Raw genomic sequence first — 13020 nt, forward strand, 5'->3', positions numbered from 1 at the left:
TTTTGTATGGCCCTTGCATGAATGAATGATGGGCCACTAAGAGCATCCATGCATCAAGCATGAGGCATCAATAGTCCAAGCATCAAGCATGAGGCGATCCCCATCACTCAACGCTGAGAGCAGCAATAACATACCAAACCAGTGGTGGGGGCTATCGAGCTCTTATCTTTCCCCATGGACGGTGCCATCGTGCAGCCATGGCCCTCCTTTTCTTCTCTTCTTTACGCGAATGTAGTCGCCGTCACTCACTCATGAATCCACACCCACATTTTCTATATATACTATGATGATGGATGGATATACCCGATCTCTCCTTCCTGCCTCTGTAAAGAAAAAGACAAAAGAAAAGAAAGGAAATGGAAGGATCTAAAGTGGAACCATTTCCGACGAAGGCATCCGATCTCGGGCGACAGCGATCGGCGACTCGGCTTTACAGGACTTGCTCGCAAAGTCCTTCTGATGATAGATAAACACGCCCGGTCGGGTGCTGCGAAACGGCCGGTGGCTCGTCACCTGTGGACCGATGCATGGAAGCTTCCATGTGACACTGGCCTTTACGGCAGACGGCAGTCAAAGTCCCGAAGACTGGAGAGATCTCGCAGTTTTTTGGCCGGGCCATGCAAATAAGGACCGATCTGCAGTGTTGTTATTATACTCTGCATGCCAAGTCGGCATCTCAGATTGCTCTATCGAATCCGATTCTGTATGCAGAATAATGCCATGGATGGAGGCTTAGAGGTTAAGATATTAAAGAGTTTGTTGGTCCGTGGCATGCGCACATTTCGCCTCTTTGAGCGGATGGATGGTGTTTTCCTCAGCTTTTGCATGTGTGTGTGGCATGGACAGGGCCGGCTCTATGTTTTTCGGGCCCCTTGGCCAAGTTGAAAAAAGGGCCCTTATAGGTAATATATATATATATATATATATATATATATATATATATATATATATATTGTTATTCTGAGACGTATAACATATAAAAATTGATAATCACGCAGACTATGTCATATCATGAAAAGAAGACTAATAAAGTAGCAAAATATTAAATATGAGAAACAATATTCCCTGCTAGTTTGATTACCTTAAATAGATCCAAATTCTAATTCATAGACAATAATGCTTTAATTCTTCACGAAAAAACTTTTTGTGACAATGAATTGATTCTCTAGTTTTTTTTGTTTCCTTTTCGCAGCACCGGACTTAGGTTTCGTCATTGTAACACCTAAATCCTAAAACTGCAAACAAATCAATAGATCAATACGACTAGAAAGATGATGAAACTGAAAAGATAAATACGTTTACGCCAAGAAAGCAAGAAAATCAACCGTACCAAGAAAATCAAGACGGGAATCACGGAATCAAGGATTAAAGGGCCACCTGATTGCAGCAGCCGGCGGCCGGCCGGCCGGGCGTCCGTGCGAGTCTTCGAGAGACAGAGAGAGCAGCAGGCGGAGGCGGACGAGCCCCCGAGGCGACCAGGACCAGACGCAGATGCCGAGATGCGATTCAATCGATCGAATCGATCGATGTAGTATGCCAGGCGTCGTGCCTTTTCCTCTCCCGTAGTTGGGCTGGGCCTGTACTGATTCATTTTTTTTTCAACCAAATAGATGTAGTCTTATATGTATCTGATGATGCCCCCCCCCCCCCTCCCCAGACCGGGGCCCTTGGCCCAGGCCAAGGTGGCCTACTCCCAAAGCCGGCCCTGGGCATGGATTCCTTTCTTGTTAACATTACGTGTGTGCGTTCATAGGGATGAGTGTATGCGCGTTTATATAAGCGTGTGCATCTGTACTGTGTTATAAAAAAACATTGCACACCCACAAAATGGCGCATCCCCGTTGCGTTGGTGCGTGCTGGCTGGCTTTGGGCCCTAATGATTAGTGTTCCCTGCTTTATTCCTGGCATCACCATATCTGGATTCTGTAATGGAACTGTGTACGTGGTGGTGCCTGGTGGAGTTTTGGCGTGAAGCAAATCTAAACGAGGACTACTACGGTTCAAGTCATCAAGTAGTGGTGAGTACAAGAGATGCCTTTTAGAAGGAGAGTCAAGCAGCCATCACAACAAGTGGCAATTAGCAAAAAGAGGAGACAACGCACGAATGATCATTAGAGGAAAGCAGAATAGTACATTATTTATTTAACTAGGCCATAGAAAAGATTCAAAATAAGCTTCGTTTAGCGGGTACTGTAGAAACGTTGGTACCGCAGAAACAGATGACACCCATCATTCATGTAAAAAATATACTCCTAATATAATAACTAGAAAGTACACACTAGCTGATTAACAACAATAACATTCGTAGTGTTTTTCTGAAGACAAGACGTATCAATTTTGCCAAGTAGGTGTCTCGGTTCGCACAGTTTTCAGCTCTGTACTTTCATTTTCCAATCTGATTCCATCTATATGATTAGCTATACAGTTACTGAAAGTGGCCATGAACAGAAGCGTCGCCGCTAACTTGACCAACTGGCACTAGTACCACCTACAAATTTTTATTTACATAGAAGAACAACCGTGACTTTATACTGCTTTGCCAGAGCAATGATCATCAGATGGAAACTGGTGTATGTTTCTCGGATCGCCATCACAGGAGAAGCTCACGAGGGGAAACTTCCTTTTATGGAAGGCCATTGTGCTGCCGCAGATTAAAGGCGTCCAGATAGAACACCACCTCGACGGGAAGAGCCCGCCACCGCCGGCCACCCTCACCGTTACCAAGGACGGCAAGGAAGAACAAGTCTTCAACTATGCTCGATCTCTCTGGTACGCACAACAGCAGCAGCTTCAAGGGTATTTGATGGGATCTCTCTCCCGCGATATTCTTGCATAGGTCGCGACGTTACAGACGCCGGCCGAAGTCTGGAGCACCATCCACGCCATGTTCGCCGCTCAGAGCCAAGCCCAAGCCATCAACACCCGCATCGAGGTCACTAACCTAAAAAAAAGGTAACATGACCATGGTTGAATATCTTGGCAGGATCAAAAGCCTCACCGATGAAGTCGCGTGCACTGCCGCGGCCCTCTCTGATCCGGAAATCGTCTCCAAGATCCTTGCTGGCTTGGACATGGAGTACAATCCGGTCGTGTCTGCCCTTGCCGCTCGGGTGGAACCATCACCGTCCAGGAGTTGTACAATCAGCTGATGAGCTTCGACGCCCGCCTCACCCTCCTTCATGGCGGTGACCTTCGGCAGTCATCTGTCAACTCTGCTGCTCGTGGCCGCGTCCGTGGGCGCGGTCACCAGGGGCAGAACCGCGGCGGTGGCCGCGGACGCGGCACTCGTCAGGGCGACGACGCTCGCTCTGGTGTGAGCTACGACTACACCAACGGGGGCGGCTACAACAAATCCACCAGCAGCGGCGGCGGCTTCAGCTCCAACAATAGCCGCCGGCCTCCCGCCTCGCGTCCTCGCCCCCGTTGCCAGCTCTGCAAGAAATCTGGCCATGAGGTCATGGATTGCTGGCATCGCTTCGACGAGAATTTTGTCCCTGACGCTCGCCATGTTGCTGCTGCCATGCGCGAACAAGGAGGAGATGGCGTATGGTACATTGATTCCGGTGCCACCGACCATGTCACCAATGAACTAGAGCAACTTGCTCTTCGTGAGAGGTACCACGGCGCTGATCAGATCCATACTGCAAGCGGAGGAGGTATGGACATTTGCCACATTGGTCAAGCTTCAATTAATTCCCCTAGTCTTAAACATGATCTCGTTCTTAAGGATGTTCTTCATGGCCCACAAGCTGATAAAAATCTTGCATTCATGTCTCGTCTAGCCACTGATAATGATGTCTTTTTTGAAACTCACCCTCGTTATTTTTTCATCAAGGATCGGGCAACGAGGGAACTTCTCCATCACGGTAGATGCATTGGGGGTTTCTACCCAATCACATCCGGAGCACTTAGTCGCCGGCGTCGTCAAGTTTACTCCGTCATCAAACCCTCCTTGGAAAGGTGGCATCAACAATTAGGACACCCATCTTCAGTCATAGTGAAACAAGTAGTTAATAAAGACAATCTTCCTTTGTCCCATAGTTCCATTAGTGAGTCTGTTTATGAAGCCTGTCAATGTGCCAAGAGCCATCAGCTTCCGTATCCTAAGTCTCATAGTGTCTCTCATGCTCCTTTAGAGCTTATTTTCAGTGATGTGTGGGGCCATGCCCGAGATTCTTTTGAAAGAAAAAAATATTATGTGAGTTTCATTGATGATTACAACAAGTTTACTTGGATTTATTTACTCAAGTATAAATCTGAAGTTTTTTCTATCTTTCAAGAATTCCAGAAACTTGTTGAAAGACAATTTGATAGAAAAAATTTGTCAGTCCAAATTGACTGGGAAGGGGAGTATGAGAAACTCAACTCTTTCTTCCGGAGCATTGGGATTGCTCATCATGTGTCGTGCCCTCATGCACATCAACAGAATGGCTCTGCTGAGCGCAAACATCTCCACATAGTTGAAGTTGGCCTCTCTCTCTTAGCTCATGCTTCCATGCCTCTCAAATATTGGGATGAAGCTTTTATCACCGCCACTTATCTTATCAATAGACTCCCTAGCAAAGTCATTGGCAATTCTACTCCATTAGAGCTCTTGTATCATCAAAAACCTGATTATAATTATCTTAAATTTTTTGGGTGTGCTTGCTACCCCAATTTGCGTCCATACAACCACCATAAACTTGAATTCCGATCCACTCAGTGTGTCTTCCTTGTTTATAGCAATCTCCATAAAGGGTATAAGTGCCTTGAAATTTCCACCGGACGTATCTATATTTCACGTGATGTCGTTTTTGATGAGACACTCTTTCCCTTTGCCAAACTTCATCCTAATGCTGGAGCTTTACTTCATGCTGAAATTGCACTTCTACCAGATTTTGATACACCTTCTGATCACGGGGGCGAATTAACTAAACTTGATCATGTGCAAAAATCCCAAGGAAATTCTGATTCTGTTGCAATTTCTACTAATGCAAACTGTGATTTCATGTGTGAGGAAACAAACAAGGAGGGCGCGGAGCACGGTGCAGATTTGGCTGACAGCACGAGATCCCAGGCGGATCCGCGCGCTCAGCCTGGCGCCTCTGCCATCGCGCGATCCCAGGCGGATCGCCTCGTGGGCCCGGACTCACGTGGGCAGGCGGCCGACCGTGCAGACCGGGTGGAGCCCGCTGGTCCCGACGCGTCGCCCCGCGCCACGTCTCCACGCACCGATTCGTCTGCCAGCCCATGTGCGGCAAGGAGCGAATCTCTCGACGCCGCGTCACCACGGGCCTCCTCAGCGGCCGACCGCGGGCGTGTGCCCGACCCCACAGCGACCAGTCACGGTTGCGCGCCTGGATCCTCGATCGATCGGGTGCCAGAATCTGCCTCGGATCAGGAGCCTGCGGGTTTGTTCCCTGCCATGGATAGGGAACCGGCTGGATCTTCTGTGGCTGATATAACTTCACCAGGATCGCGTGTTCCATCGTCCACAGCGGCTCCTCCTGTACCTCCTACAACTTCACTTCGGCAAACAAGGTCCCGGTCGGGTATTGTGAAAGAAAAACAGTACAATGATGGTACTATAAGGTATGACAAAATTAAACGTGCCTTTCTTACCACTACCGGTGAACCAATTCACTTGCATGATGCTCTTGCTGATAAAAATTGGAAGGAAGCCATGGACAATGAATATGATGCACTTATGAAAAATAAGACTTGGCACTTGGTACCACCAAAACATGGAGACAACATTATTGATTGTAAATGGGTGTACAAGATAAAAAGAAAGTCTGATGGAAGTATAGACAGATATAAGGCTAGACTAGTTGCCAAAGGATTTAAACAAAGGTTTGGAATTGACTATGAAGATACCTTTAGTCCTGTTATTAAGTCTGCTACTATTCGACTTGTCTTGTCTATTGCCATTTCCAGAGGTTGGAGTTTAAAACAGCTAGATGTTCAGAACGCGTTTCTTCATGGTGTTCTTGAGGAAGAAGTGTTCATGAGGCAACCACCAGGTTATGAGGATCGCAGCACACCACAGTATGTCTGTAAGTTGGATAAAGCATTATATGGTTTGAAACAGGCCCCAAGGGCTTGGTATTCCAGATTAAGCATGCAGTTGCAACACCTTGGGTTCATACCATCCAAGGCAGATACCTCATTATTCTTCTTTAACAAAGGCAATGTTACTATTTTTGTACTTGTTTATGTTGATGATATAATTGTTGCTAGCTCAAGTACAAAAGCCACTACCTGCTTGCTTAAAGGTTTGAAATTAGAGTTTGCTCTTAAGGATTTGGGTGATCTTCACTACTTTCTTGGAATAGAGGTAAAGAAAATTAAAGATGGCATACTTCTCTCACAAGAAAAGTACACAACTGATATTCTCAGGAGAGTGGGATTGGAGAAGTGCAAACCAGTTAATACACCAATCTCTACCTCAGAAAGCCTCACGGTGGAAAGTGGAGAAGCTCTTGCACCGGAGGATGCAACAAATTATATGAGCGTTGTAGGTGCTTTGCAGTATTTAACTCTTACACGTCCTGATATTTCCTATTCAGTGAACAAGGTATGCCAATACTTACATGCACCTAGAACCACTCATTGGACTGCAGTCAAGAGAATCCTAAGATATCTTAAGTATTCAGAAGGACTTGGACTTCAAATCACCAAGTCTTCTTCTCTGCTTGTAACCGCATACTCAGATGCAGATTGAGCAGGGTGTGCTGATGATAGAAGATCTACAGGTGGTTTTGTTGTATTTCTGGGAACAAATCTTGTGTCATGGAGCGCAAGAAAACAGGCCACTGTCTCAAGATCAAGTACAGAGGCTGAATATAAAGCCTTGGCGAATGCTACAGCTGAAGTAATGTGGATACAGACACTACTCTATGAGCTTGGAATTAAAGCTCCTCAGGCTGCAAGATTATGGTGTGACAACATTTGTGCAACCTATCTCTCAGCCAATCCTGTTTTTCATGCACGAACAAAACACATTGAAGTTGATTTCCACTTTGTCAGAGAAAGAGTAGCTCGGAAATTGCTTGAGATCAAGTTCATTCCTACAAGAGATCAACTTGCAGATGGGTTTACAAAACCGCTTACTATGAGAGGATTAGAGAAGTTTACATACAATCTCAACCTTGGCAAAGTTTCATGAGGTTTAGATTGAGGGGGAGTGTTAGAATTCAAACTGTATAGAGATAGGTCTCTGTTTAACTTGTGTTCTCTCTCTATCTCTTCTTCTCTCCCGTCTTCTGTAACCTCTCAATCTCTCGATCTCTCGTAGATCACAACTTGTACGCCAAGGCTATTGCCATATATATATATAGGACGCCCATATGGGACACCTAGGTGCATGGGCACCTTGCCTACAAATCGTCGGATTACACGAAGATGTGTGCACTTGTATTAGTACTAGAACTAATGCCTTAAACGTTGACTCTGTCATTAGGAAAGAATTATTGCTTGATATGGACACTTAATGCCCTCATTAAACAAGAAAGAGAAAATTAGCAATTAATGATCCATGCATGGTACATGCACTTTATTGATGTATTATACTTTTTCTAATATATTATTTGTAAGTATGTCTTCAAGGCATATGTATGTATTAAAAAATTAGTTTGTGCGTATAATATCTTCGGTATTTGTATATCTAGTCATGTACTAATTCATATACCTAGTCACGTACTAATTCATATACCTATAAAAATTGTATACCTAGTCACGTACTAACTTTTTCATATACCTAGTCAAGATCTTACGTATATGTAAATTATACTATTTCTGGGTATATCCCCAATATCATTTATGGGTATATCTCAAAATATTTTACGTGTGTTAAAAAATAGTGTATCATTTTTTGGGTTATGCACCATTCAAAGTATATCAGTTTTGTGTATATCTCCAAAGCATGCATGTATTGGAAAAGAGTTTGCGGGTATGATATCTTACGTTCATGTACGTACGAAAAAACCGCGTGTGGGTATTGGTATGCAATCGCACATTACTTAGACTAAAAAGAATTGTGCGTGGGTATATATATGTACGTAGGAAAAAAAATATGTGTCGGTATCAGCATGCATCATATATTCCTAAAAGTAAAAATAATTAGGATCACATTTATATTATTTGTTCGCCTTATTTTGTATAGAAATATTAGTTGGTAAAAGTGTGAACCGGCCTTAACTTTTTTTAATACTAGATACCATGAAAAGTAAAACATCAGAAAATTGCATAATATATGTCGTAATTATACATACAAACATTTGCGAGGATATTTCGTATAATTTGGTCATATTGGATACCTTAAAAATTAGAGCGTATATACATGCCCTTTTTGTTTGGAAAGGAATCATTGCAAAGAAATCAGTATATATTTTTGGAAAGCAATCACTGCTTATTAAAATTTATAGCGCACGAAAACAAAATTTGGAAAGTCAAATGTCATGGATTGTACATCATGCACCATGAATATCACTTGCCATAACGGGCATTAAGGTGCCCAGACACCTAGGTGCCCCAAACATTTTACATATATATATATATATATATATATATATATATATATATATATATATATATATATATATATATATATATGTGGCTCGAGACAAAGGGTTCAATTACCCCTGGCCACACGCACCTAAAATTGCAAAGGCTACCACTACGCCCTTGAATTCCAAGATAGCCTCACGGAGTGATGGAGCTACATAGCTAGCTAGGGAGTCCCTGTCCGTGGCTACTTGTTAAATCACACTGTTAGTGTCATGGAGTGATGAACTGAACCATCGCCGCTACAAGCAATGCTGCATGATAGCTGGTTTGGTGAAGCTTGAAAGAAAACTTGACCAAAAGGCAATAGCTGGTTTGGAGAATCTTGTTTCATGTCATTTCATGTCATCGTAGTGATGAACTGCTCTATGTTGCTTTGCACTAGGTCACTGTTTGAAGTGAATAATCAACAGCTCATGTGGACAAATGAAGCTTATATTCATATCATGTAGTGGTAATGAGGTGACAAAATAGTAGAAAATAATTGGCCAAACAATGATCAGGAAAGGATTGTTTTTGCTCTGTTTTTCTCTACACACACACACACACACACACAAATAAATGTCTTCTGTTCATTTTCTTTCCGTGCATAGTACGACCGAGAATAAAATTTCAAGCTGCGAAAAATCATTCAACAGAGACTATCTTGCAAAGATTTGGTCATTGAGAATGGAGGCCAAGGTCAAATTCTTTGTCTGGCTAATGTCGTTGGACAGGCTCTCTACTATTGATAGGCTTCGCGCCAGAGGCGGCACGCAAGCGGCGACCTATGTGCTTTGCGACCAGCTGCCTGAGACGGCACTGCACCGCTCTTCCCAGTGCTCGTACAGCAGGGAGGTGTGGCATCTCCTTGGCAAAGCCTCCCCAGCGCTGCAACTCCAACCGATGCCTCCCTTCCAGGCAACTGAAGATTGGTGGCTTCATTTCTCTTCCATAAGCAAGCAAGGTGCTGTAGCCGCCGCCTACCATGCATGGCACGTTTGGAACGAACGCAACAGAAGAATTTTTCGACAGACATCTAGCACGGCCGCCTCTGTCTCTCGCCTGACGTACGATGACCCCTCCCTGTTGTTCCCCCATAGTCAGGAAACATAGACAGTATGGATGTATAGCCAGAACCTAAGGCTACTGGATCCTCTCTTTTCCTACCCCTGCTCCTCTTGTAATACCCTGTTTCTCTCCTAATCTTAATGAAAAGGCAGAACACCTGCCAGTTAGCCTAAAAAAAAATCTCACGTGACAACTGTAGCATTTCTGTTGGCTCAGACATGAGGCCAAGAGAACATTTTCAGATTCCGGAACAGATACTCTGTAAAGTAGCTATCTAGCCGATTACTTCTACAAGTATATGCTGCACTTTGCTCTGGCCGGACCCTGTAGTATTGCTTTCAGTTTGACATCAGCAGAATCACAAACACATACCTGCCATGCAGTGAAACTTGTACTGTACTGATTATAATTAGAACTTGAGGTCATCTTCAAGTATACTATATAAATGGTTAGTTGTATGTAAACTTTATATGGCGGTATGCTACTTGCTTCATTCTATGAATTTCATTTGGAGTTCACATGAGTGTGTGCATGCTTTTGTGTTAGTGCTGTCGCTTAACCACTTTCTGTCATTGTCCCAAGTCCGAACCAGCTGTTGCTTTTCTTTAATTGGGATGAGCAAAAACTACATATCATTGCCATTGGCATTCCAAAGGTCAGTTGAGCTATCAGGTTTGAATTCCCCTCATCGTTTTCTCCCTGCTCTGCTCCGGCCATATGCACCTAAACTTGTAAAGGCTGCCATACTACACCCTTGAATTCATGATGTACCAAACCTAGTGGTTACTCACACTGTCAATTGGCTAGTGTCATGGTCATGGAGCTACCTATCTAGCTAGGCAGTCCCCGTCCGTGGGTATTTCTGAAAGCTTGATTTGCTCGAGGCTAATAGGGGGCTAGCTGCCCTAGGCTTCAATTATGAGCACTAAACAATGGTACATCAGAGATTAATTAGCACTCCACTAACCATGCAGAATCATAGGAGCACTGTTATGGCGACGGCACAACCACAAGTCCACAACCACCTCCATCCAATGCTTGAGAAATACAGTATGTATGGTTTTGTTGAGTAACCTTTTTGTGCATGTGGGCCTCTGTAAATGGTGTATGCATATGTGTTCTCCGGTGCAATGCAATGTGGATATGCAAATGTGGGGATGTACACATCCTACCAAGTACATCACGGGTAATGAAGATTTCAATTTGAAATGAGAAATATTGACGGTTGTTGTGTGTCCTATCAGCTGTGGTGATGCGTTTGACACTGTTGTCCGTGCGAGAGCGACGGCGGGGAGCAAAGTGCAACGAACAAGGCAGTGGCGCGGGATAGGTACGGTCAGGCATCCCCGGCGTGCGTGATGCATCCGGAAGGGGCCATATCGGCCAAAGCGCACGTCGTCGACGACCCGTCGTCCCCACCACCGCCGGCCTAGACGAGCTAGCTAGGCTTGTCGCCTTCGTGGGGGCCGGAATCGTGCACTATGGTGGCGCGTAGCCGTCACTCGCGTCAATGGGGCTCGCTCCATCGATGGGTGTCTTCGGCACGGAGAGCGTTCCTCACGAGCTTACGTTGAGGATATGCCACCGTGTCATATATAGAAGACAGGGCTACGTACGAGGCCAGGAGGAGGATTATGTCCATTTGGAAGGAGCATCGCATGGCAACGACCGGCGACGTGTTCAATCTTTATTCAACAGTGTACGTGAAAAAAAAAACTATAGGGTCAAGACTTGGCCGTCGACCTGAGCGCGAGTAGTTAGTTTAGAACTTTAGATGGTGCCTTTGATATTGGACCAGACAGATCCTGGCACCCTGCACGTCAAACTCGTTCAGCAAAGTTCAGATGACCACTGAACCGGCGAACTGTAAACGATCGGTAGACTTGGCTCGCTACGGTATAACTACGTAGTACTAACCTGTCCATAGCGATCATGAAGCCACGGAAAGGGATACCCACGCTCAGCTCGCCGCCGACGACAACGCCATGCACGCTACCTCTACTTTTCTGCGTTTCAGCCCGCCCTGTGCCTGTGCATCATAAACCTGGCACAGTTTTTCCCTACGTGCAACTGTGGAGTGAAACGCGATATGCTCCTCTCACTAAGACCCCACGACGCTCCGACGGCGATGCCGGCACATGGAGCTGGACGCCGTCGTCGCCGACCGGTATACATAGCATAGGTCTCTTTCCCTCTCTGTTCTATCGAGCGTCCACAGAAATGCCAGCGGCGCCGGCCGGAGGTCGCCGTCCCGGGACAGCGCCACAGTCCACGCGTACGGACCATGGCAGCAACGTGAAGGAGCTAGCAGCGCGCGGCAGTAGTAATCCGTTTCATTACGTCGCGCGCGCACGGTCCAAATCGCGTGCGCGATATCAGGTGCATATCCGCGGCGTGACCTCCTCCACCAGATGTAGATGGACGACAAGAAATTAACTGGCCATCAAGGTCAGATGAAAATAAATCGAAGGCGGCACATGCAGCGTGGGCGGTGTTTATCAACAAAGTTATCAAGAAGAAAATTCACACACACAAAAAAGAGTTATCAAGGAGAAAATATATGAACTAGTGTTAAATTTCTCGTAGTGGGGGTATCATGGCAAGTATCTGTATGGAACTTCCCATGCAAGCGGAACTAGTAATCCATTTCACGGTGCCGTGTGCACGGTCTGCATCGGATCAGTTCAAGGGATATGCGGCATTAAAGTCAGGATGGATACCCCTGGGCCTAATCAAATTGATGAACGAAAAGAATTAGCAATCACATTCACATGGAAGAAAAAAAAAATCTGATGTGCCACAGTGCACGGGTATTTATGCATTAGCTAATATTATTATAAAAACATTTTGTTGAAAATAAGACAATTTATTCGGCTTATAAGAAAAATGTGGCCTTTAATAAAACATATTGGGACAAAATGATGACATATTTTCCCTTTAGCAAGGGAGATGGTCCGGACGCCCGAGTGGAAAGGATGATCGACAACAAATCAGGAGGCGTCCGCAGGTTGTTCTACCCGTAGCGGCTTGGAGTAAGCGCATAGCTATTTGAAAAAACAATCAACAACTCAAAAAAAGGTCATTCTACCTGCAAATTTCTTCATACGGGTAATTTGCATCAGGGTCAAACTATAATTTTTATTCGTTGTTCTCAATCATATGAGTATAAGACCATATTTTATATAAGACCGTATCTATAATGCCTAAATAGTTCATCCTCACTAACCTATTTCTCTTGACATGTAGCCCATCTACATCATCAAGTAGGTCCCATGTGTAAAAAAGTTTTACTTCTCTCAATAATCTTCCAATAATAACTTCTATCACGGTGCATGTCATATTTTGCATGGAAGACAAAAGGAGGGCCTCTCCATCTTTCCATCCACTATCCAGATGCCCATCGTTTCTCACACCTCCGGGCCCTCT

General features: G+C 44.8%; 1 pseudogene; it reads left to right on the forward strand.

The window, feature by feature from the left end:
- The first annotated feature begins 3023 nt into the window (after window positions 1-3023).
- Window positions 3024-3161, forward strand: LOC147987616 (small nucleolar RNA Z247; annotated as a pseudogene).
- Window positions 3162-13020: the final 9859 nt, after the last annotated feature.

Source organism: Triticum urartu, chromosome 2A, assembly GCF_056163025.1.
Source record: "Triticum urartu cultivar PI428250 chromosome 2A, HENAU_Tu73, whole genome shotgun sequence".
NCBI lineage: Eukaryota > Viridiplantae > Streptophyta > Magnoliopsida > Poales > Poaceae > Triticum > Triticum urartu.